This window comes from Oncorhynchus masou, chromosome 18 (genome assembly GCF_036934945.1).
Source record: "Oncorhynchus masou masou isolate Uvic2021 chromosome 18, UVic_Omas_1.1, whole genome shotgun sequence".
In the NCBI taxonomy this organism is placed as follows: Eukaryota; Metazoa; Chordata; class Actinopteri; order Salmoniformes; family Salmonidae; genus Oncorhynchus; species Oncorhynchus masou.
The window spans coordinates 29,078,119-29,096,269 of record NC_088229.1 but is presented as its reverse complement, the minus strand read 5'-3'; positions in this window follow the sequence as shown (position 1 = coordinate 29,096,269).

Here is an 18,151-nt window from a genome sequence, read left to right as displayed (position 1 = left end):
GTATATTTTGATTTATGTTTTGGATCATTGTCTTGTTGGAAGACAAATCTCCGTCCCAGTCTTAGGTCTTTTGCAGACTCCATCAGGTTTTCTTCCAGAATGGTCCTGTATTTGGCTCCATCCATCTTCCCATCAATTTTAACCATCTTCCCTGTCCCTGCTGAAGACAAGCAGGCCCAAACCATGATGCTGCCACCACCATGTTTGACAGTGGGGATGGCGTGGTCAGGGTGATGATCTGTGTTGCTTTTACGCCAAACATAACGTTTTGCATTGTTGCCATAAGATCAATTTTGGTTTCATCTGACCAGAGCACCTTCTTCCACATGTTTGGTGTGTCTCCCAGGTGGCTTGTGGCAAACTTTAAACGACACTTTTTATGGATATCTTTAAGAAATGGCTTTCTTCTTGCCACTCTTCCATAAAGGCCAGATTTGTGCAATATGCGACTGATTGTTGTCCTATGGACAGAGTCTCCCACCTCAGCTGTAGATCTCTGCAGTTCATCCAGAGTGATCATGGGCCTCTTGGCTGCATCTCTGATCAGTCTTCTCCTTGTATGAGCTGAAAGTTTAGAGGGACGGCCAGGTCTTGGTAGATTTGCAGTGGTCTGATACTCCTTCCATTTCAATATTATGGCTTGCACAGTGCTCCTTGGGATGTTTAAAGCTTGGGAAATCTTTTTGTATCCAAATACGGCTTTAAACTTCTTCACAACAGTATCTCGGACCTGCCTGGTGTGTTCCTTGTTCTTCATGATGCTCTCTGCGCTTTTAACGGACCTCTGAGACTATCACAGTGCAGGTGCATTTATACGGAGACTTGATTACACACAGGTGGATTGTATTTATCATCATTAGTCATTTAGGTCAACATTGGATCATTCAGAGATCCTCACTGAACTTCTGGAGAGAGTTTGCTGCACTGAAGGTAAAGGGGCTGAATAATTTTGCACGCCCAATTTTTCAGTTTTTGATTTGTTAAAAAAGTTTGAAATATCCAATAAATGTCGTTCCACTTCATGATTGTGTCCCATTTGTTGTTTGATTCTTCACAAAAAAATACAGTTTTATATCTTTATGTTTGAAGCCTGAAATGTGGCAAAAGGTCGCAAAGTTCAAGGGGGCCAAATACTTTCGCAAGGCACTGTAAGTCCAACTGCAACTAGGCCACTCAGGAACATTCAATGTTGTCTTGGTAAGCAACTTCAGTGTATATTTGGCCTTGTGTTTTCGGCTTTTCGGACGCCTGTATTATTTCACCTTTATTTAACCAGATAGGCCAGTTGAGAACAATTTCTCATTTACAACTGCGACCTGGCCAAGATAAAGCAAACAGTGTGACACAAACAACAACACAGAGTTACACATGGAATAAACAAATGTACAGTCAATAACACAATAGAAAAATTCTATATACAGTGTGTGCAAATGGCGTAAGGAGGTAAGGCAATAAATAGGCCATAGTAGCAAAGTAATTACAATTTAGCAAATTAACACTGGAGTGACAGATGTGGAGATGATGATGTGCAAGTAGAAATACTGATGTGCAAAAGAGCAAAAAAAAGTAAATAAAAACAATATGGGGATGAGGTAGGTAGTTGGATGGGCTATTTACAGATGTAAATAGTGTAAAGCTGCAGCGATCGGTAAGCTGCTCTGACAGCTGATGCTTAAAGTTAGTGAGGGAGATATAAGTCTCAACTTCAGTGATATTTGCAATTTGTTCCAGTCATTGGCAGCAGAGAAGTAGAAGGAAAGGCGGCCAAAGCAGGTGTTGACTTTGGGGATGACCAGTGAGATATACCTGCTGGAGTGCGTGCTACGGGTGGGTGTTGTTATGGTGACCAGTGAGCTGAGATAAGGCAGAGCTTTACCTAGCAAAGACTTATAGATGACCTGGAGACGAATATGTAGCAAGGGCCAGCCGACGAGAGCATACAGGTCTCAGTGGTGGGTGGTATATGAGTCTTTGGTGACAAAACGGATTGCACTGTGATAGACTGCATCCAGTTTGCTGAGTAGAGTGTTGGAGGCTATTTTGTAAATAACATCGCCGAAGTCGAGGATCAGTAGGATAGTCAGTTTTACGAGGGTATGTTTGGCAGCGTGAGTGAAGGAGGCTATGTTGCGAAATAGGAAGCCAATTCTAGATTTAATTTTGGATTGGAGATGTTTAATATGAGTGGAAGGAGAGTTTACAGTCGAGCTAGGCACCTATGTATTTGTAGTTGTCCTCATATTCTAAGTCAGAACTGTCCAGAGTTGTGATGCTTGTCGGGAGGGCGGGTGGGTGCGGGCAGCGATCGGTTGAAGAGTATGCATTTAGTTTTACTAAGCAATTGGAGGCCACGGAAGGAGTGTTGTAAGGCACTGAAGCTCGTTTGGAGGTTTGTTATCACAAAGAAGGGCCAGATGTATACAGAATGGTGTTGTCTGCGTAGAGGTGGATCAAGGAATCCCCCGCAGCAAGAGCGACATCGTTATATATATACAGAGAAAAGAATCGGCCCGAGAATAGAACACTCTGGCACCCCCATAGAGATTGCCAGAGGATCGGACAACAGGCCCTCCGATTTGACACATTGAACTCTATCTGAGAAGTAGTTGGTGAACCAGGCGGGGCAGTCATTTGAGAAACCAAGGCTGTTGAGTCTGCCAATAAGAATACGGTGATTGACAGAGTCGAAAACCTTGGCCAGGTCGATGAAGACGGCTGCCAAGTACTGTCTTTTATCGATGGCGGTTATGATATCGTTTAGTACCTTGAGCTTGGCTGAGGTGCACCCGTGACCAACTCGGAAACCAGATTGCACAGCGGAGAAGGTACGGTGGGATTCAAAATGGTCAGTGGTCTGTTTGTTAACCTGGCTTTCGAAGACTTTAGAAAGGCAGGGAAGGATGGAAATAGGTCTGTAACATTTTGTGTCTAGAGTGTCACCGCGGCAGCTTCCCAATCTTTAGGAATCTTGGACGATATGAAAGAGAGGTTGAACAGACTGGTAATAGGGGTTGCAACAACGGTGGTGGATAATTTTAGAAAGAGAGGGTCCAGATTGTCTAGAGCAGCTGATTAGTACGGGTCCAAGTTTTGCAGCTCATTCAGAACATCTGCTATCTGGATTTGGGTGAAGGAGAAGCTGGGGAGGCTTGGGCAAGTAGCTGCGAGGGGTGCGGACCTGTTGGCCGGGGTTGGGGTAGCCAGGAGGAAAATGTGGCCAGCCATAGAGAAATGCTCTTTGAAATTCTCGATTATCGTGGATTTATTGGTGGTGACAGTGTTTCCTAGCCTCAGTGCAGTGGTCAGCTGGGAGGAGGTGCTCTTATTCTCCATGGACTTTACAGTGTCCCAAAACATTTTGGAGTTAGAGCTACGGGATGCAAATGTTTTAATGATGCACCATTCAAAGTGTAATTAATAACTTCACCATGCTCAAAGGGATATCCAATGTCTGCTTTTTTATTTTTACCCATCTACCAATAGGTGCCCTTCTTTGCGAGGCATTGGAAAACCTCCCTCGTCTTTGTGGTTGAATATGTGTTTGAAATTCACAGCTCAACTGAGGGATCTTACAGATAATTGTATGTGTGGGGTACATCAATGCTGTAGTCATTCAAAAATCATGTTAAACGGTATTATTGCACATAGAGAGTCCATGCAACTTATTATGTGACTTGTTAAACACATTTTTACTCCTGAACTTATTTAGGCTTGCCATAACAAAGAGGTTGAATAATTATTGGCTCTAGACATTTCAGCTTTTCATTTTTTATTGACATTTTTTTAAACATCTAAAACATAATTCCACTGTGAAATTATGGGGTATTGTGTGTGTATAGGCCAATGACACAAAATCTCATTTAATCAATTTTAAATTCAGGCTGTAACAAAACTACATTTGGAAAACGTCCAGGGGTGTACTATCTGAAGGCACTGTATCAATTATTAATGTGTAGACAAACAGGAATTAAAGCCAGACTAAGTCAGTGGCATAGATGGCACTATCCAAGCAGAAGATAAATATTGTTGGTTGCATTGACAACCAACACAATTCAATATCAATAGCCTATTAACTTGTCGATAAGTTAACAAATACAGTGCCTTGCGAAAGTATTCGGCCCCCTTGAACTTTGCGACCTTTTGCCACATTTCAGGCTTCAAACATAAAGATATAAAACTGTATTTTTTTGTGAAGAATCAACAACAAGTGGGACACAATCATGAAGTGGAACGACATTTATTGGATATTTCAAACTTTTTAACAAATCAAAAACTGAAAAATTGGGCGTGCAAAATTATTCAGCCCCCTTAAGTTAATACTTTGTAGCGCCACCTTTTGCTGTGATTACAGCTCTAAGTCGCTTGGGGTATGTCTCTATCAGTTTTGCACATCAAGAGACTGAAATTTTTTCCCATTCCTCCTTGCAAAACAGCTCGAGCTCAGTAAGGTTGGATGGAGAGCATTTGTGAACAGCAGTTTTCAGTTCTTTCCACAGATTCTCGATTGGATTCAGGTCTGGACTTTGACTTGGCCATTCTAACACCTGGATATGTTTATTTTTGAACCATTCCATTGTAGATTTTGCTTTATGTTTTGGATCATTGTCTTGTTGGAAGACAAATCTCCGTCCCAGTCTCAGGTCTTTTGCAGACTCCATCAGGTTTTCTTCCAGAATGGTCCAGTATTTGGCTCCATCCATCTTCCCATCAATTTTAACCATCTTCCCTGTCCCTGCTGAAGAAAAGCAGGCCCAAACCATGATGCTGCCACCACCATGTTTGACAGTGGGTATGGTGTGTTCATGGTGATGATCTGTGTTGCTTTTACGCCAAACATAACGTTTTGCATTGTTGCCATAAGATCAATTTTGGTTTCATCTGACCAGAGCACCTTCTTCCACATGTTTGGTGTGTCTCCCAGGTGGCTTGTGGCAAACTTTAAACAACACTTTTTATGGATATCTTTAAGAAATGGCTTTCTTCTTGCCACTTTTCCATAAAGGCCAGATTTGTGCAATATACGACTGATTGTTGTCCTATGGACAGAGTCTCCCACCTCAGCTGTAGATCTCTGCAGTTCATCCAGAGTGATCATGGGCCTCTTGGCTGCATCTCTGATCAGTCTTCTCCTTGTATGAACTGAAAGTTAGAGGGACGGCCAGGTCTTGGTAGATTTGCAGTGGTCTGATACTCCTTCCATTTCAATATTATCGCTTGCACAGTGCTCCTTGGGATGTTTAAAGCTTGGGAAATCTATTTGTATCCAAATCCGGCTTTAAACTTCTTCACAACAGTATCTCGGACCTGCCTGGTGTGTTCCTTGTTCTTCATGATGCTCTCTGCGCTTTTAACGGACCTCTGAGACTATCACAGTGCAGGTGCATTTATACGGAGGCTTGATTACACACAGATGGATTGTATTTATCATCATTAGTCATTTAGGTCAACATTGGATCATTCAGAGATCCTCACTGAACTTCTGGAGAGAGTTTGCTGCACTGAAAGTAAAGGGGCTGAATAATTTTGCACGCCCAATTTTTCAGTTTTTGATTTGTTAAAAAAGTTTGAAATATCCAATAAATGTCGTTCCACTTCATGATTGTGTCCCACTTGTTGATTCTTCACAAAAAAATACAGTTTTATATCTTTATGTTTGAAGCCTGAAATGTGGCAAAAGGTCGCAAAGTTCAAGGGGGCCGAATACTTTCGCAAGGCACTGTATGTTGGATTCACATCTCCAACTCAACCAAATCTTTAAATGTTGATTTTTGGTTGTGTTGTCAACCAAACAAAATTCGATATTACCTTTGTAATACAGTAAATAGCCTTACATTTAGGCTATCTCACAAACTAATGTTACATTCAACCTTAAACACATCCATGGCCACATTTTGAGGTTACTGTAACTATACACTTCTTCTTATGTAATCATATAAAGTGTGCATAGGTTCTAACTTTATGTTCAAGATAGCATGCATTGCAGGTCGTTGCAGGTCTGTAGAGATCTTCACACTTGCTGTAATAATCTTGCTGTAATAATCTGTAATCTCAACTGCAGTCCATGTCATTTGGTTCTACTATTAGATGAAACACAGTGATATCGCATAAATCTGTTTTATAAATAAAACAAATATCTGACATTGTATTACCAGTTTAACTTTGCTGTGTTTTTAAATGGTTGAGAGTGCAGTGAAAGACATTCGGGTGATAACTAAACTGAAAGTCAGACATTGTTTTTCCATTGGAATTTGGTTGTGCTTTTAGATGGATGAAAGCATAGTGATAACACATTGGTAATTCAAAAACTTTTGGCTTTCTTTTGAGTGAGTGAATATACTTTAGGTTGAAATCTCATTGATCAACGTTTCAACCAAATATTACCAGATTATCCATGTTGAAATGATGTGGTGTGGCCAGTGGGTGCTCATATTTGTAAAAAAATATCTCTAAATCCCCAATACATTTTTTAAAATTTTACTAGGCTTGTCAGTTAAGAACAAATTCTTATTTTCAATGACAGCCTAGGAACAGTGGGTTAACTGCCTTGTTCAGGGGTAGAACGACAGATTTTTACCTTGTCAGCTCAAGGATTCGAGCTTGCAACCTTTCAGTTACTAGTCCAACGCTATATCCACTAGGCTACCTGCCGGTCAACATGTCATACAACTCTGCTCATCACTACTGGGACAACCCAATTGACTTGCCATAAGTACTATAAATAATGCATAACATTTTGTTTGCAATGTAAAGGTCATTAGGCATTATGTTGTATCAATGATACACAGTTCAATATAACTGAAACATGTATGATGTATAACTATTTGTCACGTTATACTGTTTTTCATGGTTGCAAAGGCAAGGGATGCATATGCCACAGCAATTCAAGAACAACCCGTGTCCATTCACAAATGTTCCCATTGAAAACCAATGGGCATATCTTAAATGGGGCATATCCCCCCTTTTACTACTGCTTCAGCTCTGCCATCCCCACATGGGAACAATTAGGCTGCGTAAGTTTGGCGAGGGTCCGTAGCAACCAGCTGCATCTGTTTTTGTTTACCTTTGCGTTCGCACCCGATAATGCCACGAGCACATCTGCTACTGTGCAACGTAACCGTGGTTACATGCATGGTTGACCCATGATTTTGTAATTACCCTCCAAGCGAGATGAAGAGGCCCAGTGAAACCACCGAAAACCCCCACATCCCCTTCCTCCCCTCTCCCTCATTCCCCCCGTGGCATGGATCCCTATCCACCTCTCCAAAACATGTGAGGCAATGGCACTACAAGCTGCTCCACTGAGCTGTGAGCTGCTGAACAGGATCTCCAATCGACCTTCACTCAACATTGTGATACTCCACTGACTTCTGGGGGGGGGTACTTGTGTAAAAGTAGAGAAAATATGGCCCAGCCAACATCTTTGTGTATGTTACTGTTATCTTTATGTAGTGTTGTGTTGTTGTCTTGGATAAATGGTATTAGTCCTTAGGCTGCAGCAGAGTAGATTGATTGTTCGTTGGTTTCACCAACCAGCCAGGCCTGTAGATATGAGGAAAAGCAGATGCACAGTAGGCTACAGAGCAATCTCAAGACATCCCACGTCAGTTCTTTACAGTAGAAGCACATCCACAGTTTCAAGAAATGATGACATAAGTGAAATAGGTTATGTAAGCACATCCAGATTCGTCACAGGTGCCTGGAAAATGTAATTGCACACTAGACTGAAGACGCCTGTGCATTGTTTCAATTTCTCTCAAACTCAAAGGCTAAAATGTAGATGTCTATGTTGCAGTGCACTAACAAAACTGCTACTGTAGAAGCTTTTGCCCTGAAAGTGGATGTTTTAAGTTGAACTTTATTTCTGTAAATATGCCAATAATTGTGTACATTTATTTATTCACCTAACACATTAAAATCCCTCTGAGAACATAGCCCATCAAGAAAGGGATTGTTTGCGATAGCAGTGAAGACCACGTATGGATCACTTCACAGCCGCAGTGTGGGGGCTGGGTGCCATCATGTTGAATATCTCCCAGATGTGCAAACCATATGTTTTGACTGAAATTAAAACACAAAAAAGACACAAACACATGAAAGGGATTTTTTACTTTGTAAAGACAGTTAATAGTCTATACGGATACAATAATGGCAGAGAGAGGCCACATGGACGTAGGATACTGGTGGACATAATGGCAGAGAGAGGCCACATGGACGTAGGATGTTGGTGGACATAATGGCAGAGAGAGGCCACATGGACGTAGGATATTGGTGGACATAATGGCAGAGAGAGGCCACATGGACGTAGGATACTGGTGGATATAATGGCAGAGAGAGGCCACATGGACATAGGATGTTGGTGGACAAAACGGCAGAGAGAGGCCACATGGACATAGGATGTTGTGGACAAAACGGCAGAGAGGTGGACAAAACAAAATGGCAGAGAGAGGCCACATGGACATAGGATGTTGGTGGCGTAGGATACACATGGATAGGAAATACTGGTGGACAGCAAGAGAGGCCACATGGACATAGGATGTTGGTGGACAAAACGGCAGAGAGAGGCCACATGGACATAGGATGTTGGTGGACAAAACGGCAGAGAGAGGCCACATGGACATAGGATGTTGGTGGACAAAACGGCAGAGAGAGGCCTCATGGACATAGGATGTTGGTGGACATGGACATAGGATGTTGGTGGACAAAACGGCAGAGAGAGGCCACATGGACATAGGATGTTGGTGGACAAAACGGCAGAGAGGCCACATGGACATAGGATGTTGGTGTACAAAATGGCAGAGAGAGGCCACATGGACATAGGATGTTGGTGGACATAATGGCAGAGAGAGGCCACATGGACATAGGATGTTGGTGGACATAATGGCAGAGAGAGGCCACATGGACATAGGATGTTGGTGGACATAATGGCAGAGAGAGGCCACATGGACATAGGATGTTGGTGGACATAATGGCCACATGGACATAATGTTGGTGGACATAATGGCAGAGAGAGGCCACATGGACATAGGATGACATAGGATTGGCCACATGGACATAACGGCAGAGAGGCCACATGGACATAGGATGTTGGTGGACAAAACGGCAGAGAGAGGCCACATGGACATAGGATGTTGGTGGCCACATGGACATAGGATGTTGGTGGAAAACGGCAGAGAGAGGCCACATGGACATAGGATGTTGGTGGACAAAACGGCAGAGAGAGGCATAGGATGTTGGTGGACAAATGGACATAGGATGTTGGTGGACAAAACGGCAGAGAGAGGCCACATGGACATAGGATGTTGGTGGACAAAACGGCAGAGAGAGGCCACATGGACATAGGATGTTGGTGGACATAATGGCAGAGAGAGGCCACATGGACATAGGATGTTGGTGGACATAATGGCAGAGAGAGGCCACATGGACATAGGATGTTGGTGGACATAATGGCAGAGAGAGGCCACATGGACATAGGATGTTGGCAGAGAGAGGCCACATGGACATAGGATGTTGGTGGACAAAATGGCAGAGAGAGGCCACATGGACATAGGATGTTGGTGGACATAATGGCAGAGAGGCCACATGGACATAGGATGTTGGTGGACATAATGGCAGAGAGAGGCCACATGGCAGACATAATGGCAGAGAGAGGCCACATGGACATAGGATAATGGCAGGCCACATGGACATAGGATGTTGGTGGACAAAACGGCAGAGAGGCCACATGGACATAGGATGTTGGTGTACAAAATGGCAGAGAGAGGCCACATGGACATAGGATGTTGGTGGACATAATGGCAGAGAGAGGCCACATAGGATGTTGGTGGACATAATGGCAGAGAGAGGCCACATGGACATAGGATGTTGGTGGACATAATGGCAGAGAGAGGCCACATGGACATAGGATGTTGGTGGACATAATGGCAGAGAGAAGCCACATGGACATAGGATGTTGGTGGACATAATGGCAGAGAGAGGCCACATGGACGTAGGATGTTGGTGGAGAGAGGCCACATGGACATAGGATGTTGGTGGACATAATGGCAGAGAGAGGCCACATGGACGTAGGATGGACATTGGACATAATGGCAGAGAGAGGCCACATGGACGTAGGATGTTGGTGGACATAATGGCAGAGAGAGGCCACATGGACATAGGATGTTGGTGGACATAATGGCAGAGAGAGGCCACATGGACATAGGATGTTGGTGGACATAATGGCAGAGAGAAGCCACATGGACATAGGATGTTGGTGGACATAATGGCAGAGAGAGGCCACATGGACGTAGGATGTTGGTGGACATAATGGCAGAGAGAAGCCACATGGACATAGGATGTTGGTGGACATAATGGCAGAGAGAGGCCACATGGACGTAGGATGTTGGTGGACATAATGGCAGAGAGAGGCCACATGGACGTAGGATGTTGGTGGACATAATGGCAGAGAGAGGCCACATGGACATAGGATGTTGGTGGACATAATGGCAGAGAGAGGCCACATGGACATAGGATGTTGGTGGACATAATGGCAGAGAGAGGCCACATGGACGTAGGATGTTGGTGGACATAATGGCAGAGAGAAGCCACATGGACGTAGGATGTTGGTGTACTTTGCGGCACTATCATGTTTCCTGCTCATAAGTTCATATGCCAGATGGGGACCAAAGGCACAAGGAAGTTTAGATTTTCTGCTTGACAGCCCATTGTATATGATGCATTTTACTGCGTAACAGTGCTTTGGTATAATGGATGGAGCCTCCAGTGCGTAGGATGAGGGCAAAATAACCAAGGTGTACAAAATGGATAAGGATGTTTCACTCAAATTTGTCATGACGAAAACCAATTAGATTTATTAACAGGATTTGGTTCACTATGAATGGTCAGGAAATGTTACCATAAATTATTTCTTAAAGTAATTATTTATTCATTTGGATGCTTTAATGAAAATTCTGGATAATAGGCCATGATACAATATCAAATGTTCAATCAAATGTGTATTTTTCTGTTCGTTTTTTTAAAAGAAAAAATTAATGAAATACAAAATTGAGGCCAAAATTACATAACAATGTAAAATACCTTCAGTTTTAGCAGAATTGTGAGCTTCCCTCTGGAAATGCAACCTATTCATCTTTAAAATCAAGAGAAAATATGAACAATACCGCCCTCTTTTGTCCAATAAATTAACTGCAGCTACTGCAAAATCATACAGTTCCTCAAACGTGAAATGTAGACCAGATGGTTTGCTTAATTTATTTGATTAAAAACAAAAATAAGCTAGTACTTTATATGTTACTGTTTCAAAGCAGATGTTGGATTATGCAAGAAAACAAGAGCATGTTATTGTCTTTTACTATTTTATCTTGACTTTGAAATGGTCTTATGCAATAGTTTGCCAACATTACTCTCAGGGTGCATAACCCTAAAATAATATGCACTACTGTATAATTGAGGGGTATGAAATCCACTGTAGGCTACTATCATTAGGCAATACAACACAATCAACACATTTATCCATGCATTGCAAGGAGATATAGTGTATCAAACAATATGCACCATTGCATTTCAGTAATATCACAAGAAAAATATTAAACATGATTATAATGAACTACAATTACATATCCCATTGGATAAAACATCACCTTTATTGAGTTTCCATGACTTCTTTTCAGGCATTTTGGTCCCACTTTTTAGTCCCACCATTGTGGGAGCTTTCCTCTTAGTATCAGTCCCTCAAGCTCCAAGCCATGTTGAATTGAGACATGTTTACTAAACTACAGGCTTGAATGTGTCTGGATAATGTCTGCCCTCGGGGCAGTGGCTGGCAGAGAGAGGTTGCTATGCTTCTGCTTGTGTAATCCCCCCTCAACAGTAGGCCTAGTGACCACCACAGCACCGTTCAAATCACAAACCAGCTGCCTAGTGCTTGCAATGCTACAAGTTTGCATTACATAGGCTACTGTAGTTAGGCTACATGCTAGTTAAGCTATAGGAACTAATGACTAGGGTTAGTGAATTGCAGTTAGGGTTGGTCTATGATAAGCTGCCTGCTACCTTTGTAACCAACCTGCTGCCAGGTCTTCACAGCAAGTGACTTCACTGACATTTTCAACCTCTCCCTGTCCGAGTCTGTAATACCAACATGTTTTAAGCAGACCACCATAGTCCCTGTGCCTCAAATCACTAAGGTAACCTGCCTAAATTACTACCGACCCATAGTACTCACGTCACCTCAAGCCATGAAGTGCTTTGAAAGGCTGGTCATTTGTATTTGTATTTGTATTTATTATGGATCCCCATTCAGCTACTCTTCCTGGGGTCCAGCAAAATTAAGGCAGTTTATACAATTTTAAAAACATTATAATGCATTCACAGATTTCACAGCACACTGTGTGACCTCAGGCCCCTACTCATCAATAAGCTAAGGAACCTGGGACTAAACACCTCCCTCTGCAACTGGATCCTTGACTTCCTGACGGGCCGACCCCAGGTAGTAAGGGTAGGTAACAACACATCTGCCACGCTGATCCTCAACACAGGGGCCCCTCATGGGTACGTGCTCAGTCCCCTCCTGTACTCCCTGTTCACTCATGACTGCACGGCCAGGCAAGACTCCAACACCATCATTACGTTTGCCAATGGCACAGCCTGATCACTGACAACGACAAGACAGCCTATAGGGAGGAGGTCAGAAACCTGGCCGTGTGGTGCCAGGATAACAACCTCTCCCTCAACATGATCAAGACAAAGGAGATAATTGTGGACTACAGGAAAAAGAGGACTGAGCACGCCCCCATTCTCATCGGCGGGGTTGTAGTGGAGCAGGTTGAGAGCTTCAAGTTCCTTGGTGTCCACATCACCAACAAACTATTATGGTCAAAGTACACTAAGACGGTCGTGAAGAGGGCACAATAAAACCTATTCCCCCTCAGGAGACTTGGCATGGGTCCTCAGATCCTCAAAAAGGTATACAGCTGCACCATCGAGAGCATCACTGCCTGGTATGGCAACTGCTCGGCTTCTGACCGCAAGGCACTACAGAGGGTAGTGCGTACGGCCCAGTACATCACTGTGATCAAGCTTCCTGCCATCCAGAACCTCTACCCCAGGCAATGTCAGAGGAAGGCCCTAAAAACTGTCAAAGACTCCAGCCACCCTAGTCACAGACTGTTCGCTCTGCTATCCAATGGCAAGCGGTACCGGAGCTCCAAGTCTAGGTTCAAGAGGCTTCTAAACAGCTTCTACTCCCAAGCCATAAGACTTCTGAACATCTAATCAAATGGTCACCCAGACTATTTGTATTGCCCCCCGGTCTTTTACACCGCTGCTACTCTCTGTTGTTATCATCTATGCATAGTAACTTTAATAACTCTACCTACATGTACATATTAAAAATCAAATCAAATTTTATTTGTCACAAACACATGGTTAGCAGATGTTAATGCGAGTGTAGCGAAATGCTTGTGCTTCTAGTTCCGACAATGCAGTAATAACCAACAAGTAATCTAACTAACAATTCCAAAACTACTGTCTTATACACAAGTGTAAGGGGATAAAGAATATGTACATAAAGATATATGAATGAGTGATGGTACAGAGCAGCATAGGCAAGATACAGTAGATGGTATCGAGTACAGTATATACATATGAGATGAGTATGTAAACAAAGTGGCATAGTTAAAGTGGCTAGTGATACATGTATTACATAAGGATGCAGTAGATGATATAGAGTACAGTATAATACGTATACATATGAGATGAATAATGTAGGGTATGTAAACATTATATTAGGTAGCATTGTTTAAAGTGGCTAGTGATATATTTTACATAATTTCCCATCAATTCCCATTATTAAAGTGGCTGGAGTTGAGTCAGTGTGTTGGCAGCAGCCATTCAATGTTAGTGGTTGCTGTTTAACAGTCTGATGGCTTTGAGATAGAAGCTGTTTTTTAGTCTCTCGGTCCCAGCTTTGATGCACCTGTACTGACCTCGCCTTCTGGATGATAGCGGGGTGAACAGGCAGTGGCTCGGGTGGGTGTTGTCCTTGATGATCTTTGTGGCCTTCCTGTAACATCGGGTGGTGTAGGTGTCCTGGAGGGCAGGTAGTTTTCCCCCGGTGATACGTTGTGCAGACCTCACTACCCTCTGGAGAGCCTTACGGTTGTGGGCGGAGCAGTTGCCGTACCAGGCGGTGATACAGCCCGCCAGGATGCTCTCGATTGTGCATCTGTAGAAGTTTGTGAGTGCTTTTGGTGAAAAGCTGAATTTCTTCAGGCTCCTGAGGTTGAAGAGGCGCGCTGCTGTGATGTGTATGCCGAGGAACTTAAAACTTACTACCCTCTCCACTACTGTTCCATCGATGTGGATAGGGGGGTGTTCCCTCTGCTGTTTCCTGAAGTCCACAATCATCTCCTTAGTTTTGTTATTTTCCTGACACCACACTCTGAGGGCCCTCACCTCCTCCCTGTAGGCCGTCTCGTCGTTGTTGGTAATCAAGCCTACCACTGTTGTGTCGTCTGCAAACTTGATGATTGAGTTGGAGGCGTGCGTGGACACGCAGTCGTGGGTGAACAGGGAGTACAGGAGAGGGCTCAGAACGCACCCTTGTGGGGCCCCAGTGTTGAGGATCAGCGGGGTGGAGCTGTTGTTGCCTACCCTCACCACCTGGGGGCGGCCCGTCAGGAAGTCCAGTATTACCTCAACTAACCGGTGCCCCCGCACATTGACTCTGTACCGGTACCCCCCTGTGTATAGTTTCGCTATTGTTATTTTATTGTTGTTCTTTAATTACTTGTTACTTTTATTTCTTATTCTTAAACTGCATTGTTGGTTAGGGGCTCGTAAGTAAGACTTTCACTGTAAGGTCTGCACCTGTTGTATTCGGCGCATGTAACTAATACAATTTGATTTGAAAAAGGCTGGTTCCCTCCGTATCCTTGGTACTCAAAATGGCACTGTCAGTGGATGAGTTTGGGATTTCAGACCTTGGTACAGTCTGTGCTATCTGGGCCTCTCCTTTACCAAAGGACCATGCAGAGGATGGTGGGGTAGTTACTGTTTGGCCTGTCCAATCTGTGGCTTCTACAACCCCGTAGCACTCTCTTCCGTCATCATGAAGTGCTTTGAGAGACTATTTGCTTACCGCCCCAATAGGTCCACAGACGACACAATCTCAAACACACTGCACACTACCCTAACCCATCTGGACAAGAGGAATACCTATGTAAGAATGCTGTTCATCGACTACAGCTCAGCATTTAACACCATAGCACCCTCCAAACTCGTCATTAAACTCGAGATCATGGGTCTCGACCCCGCCCTGTGCAACTGGGTCCTGGACTTTCTGACGGGCCGCCCCCAGGTGGTGAGGGTAGGAGACAACATCTCCACCCCGCTGATTCTCAACACTGGGGCCCCACAAGGGTGTGTTCTCAGCCCTCTCATGTACTCCTTGTTCACCCATGAGTGGCCATGCACACCTCCAACTCAATCATCAAGTTTGCAGAATATACTACAGTGGTAGGCTTAATTACCAACAACAACGAGACAGCCTACAGGGAGGAGGTGAGGGCCCTCGGAGTGTGGTGTCAGGAAAACAACCTCACACTCAACATTAACAAAACAAAGGAGATGATTGTGGACTTCAGGAAACAGCAGAGGGAACACCCCCCTATCCACATTGACAGGACATTAGTGGAGAAGGTGGAAAGTTTAAGTTCCTCGGCGTACACATCACAGACAAACTGAAATGGTCCACCCACATAGATAACGTGGTGAAGAAGGCGCAACAGCGCCTCTTCAACCTCAGGAGCCTGAAGTAATTTGGCTTGTCACCAAAAACACACAAACTTTTACAGATGCACAATCGAGAGCATCCTGTCGGGCTGTATCACTGTCTGGTACGGCAGCTGCTCCGCCCACAACCGCAAGGCTCTCCAGAGGGTAGTGAGGTCTGCACAATGCATCACCAGGGGCAAACTACCTGCCCTCCAGGACACCTACACCACCCGATGACACAGGAAGGCCAAAAAGATCATCAAGGACAACAACCACCCGAGCCACTGCCTGTTCACCCCGCTATCATCTAGGAGGCGAGGTCAGTACAGGTGCATCAAGCTGGGACCGAGAGACTGAAAAACAGCTTCTATCTCAAGGCCATCAGACTTTAAACAGCCATCACTAACATTGAGTGGCTGCTGCCAACATACTGACTCAAATCTCTAGCCACTTTTATAATTAAAAATTGGATGTAATAAATGTATCACTAGTCACTTTAAACAATGCCACTTTATATAATGTTTACATACCCTACATTACTCATCACATATGTATATACTGTACACTATACCATCTACTGCATCTTGCCTATGCTGCACGGCCATCGCTCATCCATATATTTATATGTACATATTCTTATTCATTCCTTTACACTTGTGTGTATAAGGTAGTTGTTGTGAAATTGTTATATATTACTGCACTGTCGGAACTAGAAGCACAAGCATATCGCTACACTCGCATGTACATCTGCTAACCATGTGTATGTGACCAATAACATTTGATTTGATTTGAGGTGGTGGTGCAGTCACAGTGGGATGTATGGTTGGCTTCACTTGAACAGGAATTTGGAATAATAACTGTAACAACGTATAGGGAGACCTATATCTCCCTCACTAACTTTAAACAGCTATCTGAGCAGCTTACCGATTGCTGTAGCTGGACACAGCCCATCTATAAATAGCACATCAAATCTACCTACCTCAACCCCATATTGTTTTTATTTACTTTTTGCTCTTTTGCACACCAGTATTTCTACTTGCACATCATCGTCTGCACATCTATCACTCCAGTGTTAATTTTCTAAATTGTAATTACTTTGCTACTATGGCATATTTATTGCCTTACCTCCTCACGCCATTTGCACACACTGTATATAGACTTTTTTCTATTGTGTTATTGACTGTACGTTTGTTTTATTCCATGTGTAACTCTGTGTTGTTGTTTGTGTCGCACTGCTTTGCTTTATCTTGGCCAGGTCACAGTTGTAAATGAGAACTTGTTCTCAACTGGCCTACCTGGTTAAAAAAGATTAAATAAAAAAATAAAAGAACTGTGGTTTTGTCTCAGTTGTTGGGGATGAGTGGAAAATAACCTCAGATTTGTTTGCTGTCTTGGAATTGCAAATGTGTTGCCTCACTTCTACATGTTGTCTCTCTGGATCTTACCCATGCTGTCCCACTTGTAGCATTTGTTCCTTTGAATTCCACCTGTTCAACTGTAGCAGTCACTTCTTGGAATGATACCTGATCTGTTGTACTAATTGCCACTGTTCCGGGAATTACACCTGCATCGTTTCACTTGTGGCAGTTGTTCCACCTGTGCTGTTTCACTAATAGTGGTTGATACTTAGAATTCTACAGGTCTAGTGGTTGTTTCTAAGAACTTGCAATGTTACACTTCTAGCGGCTGTTCCTTGAAATTCCACCTGTGTGGATCCCTTGTAGTGGTTGTACCTTGAAATTGCACCTGTGTTGTTTCACTTGTAATGGTTGTTCATTGGAATTCTACCTTTGCTGTGTCACTTGTACTGGTTGTTTCTTGGAATTCCACCTGCATCGTTCCACTTGTGATGGTTGTTGCTTGGAATGCCACCTCTCCTGTTTCACTTGTAACTGTTGTTCCTTGGAATTCCTCCTGTCCTATTTCACTTGTAGTGTTTGTTCCTTGGAATTCCTCCTGTCCTATTTCACTTGTAGTGTTTGTTCCTTGGAATTCCTCCTGTCCTATTTCACTTGTAGTGTTTGTTCCTTGGAAGTCCTCCTGTCCTATTTCACTTGTAGTGTTTGTTCCTTGGAATTCCTCATGTCCTATTTCACTTGTAGTGTTTGTTCCTTGGAATTCCTCCAGTCCTATTTCACTTGTAACTGTTGTTCCTTGGAATTCCTCCTGTACTATTTCACTTGTAGTGTTTGTTCCTTGGAATTCCTCCTGTCCTATTTCACTTGTAGTGTTTGTTCCTTGGAATTCCTCCTGTCCTATTTCACTTGTAGTGTTTGTTCCTTGGAATGCCACCTCTCCTGTTTCACTTGTAACTGTTGTTCCTTGGAATTCCTCCAGTCCTATTTCACTTGTAGTGTTTGTTCCTTGGAATTCCTCCTGT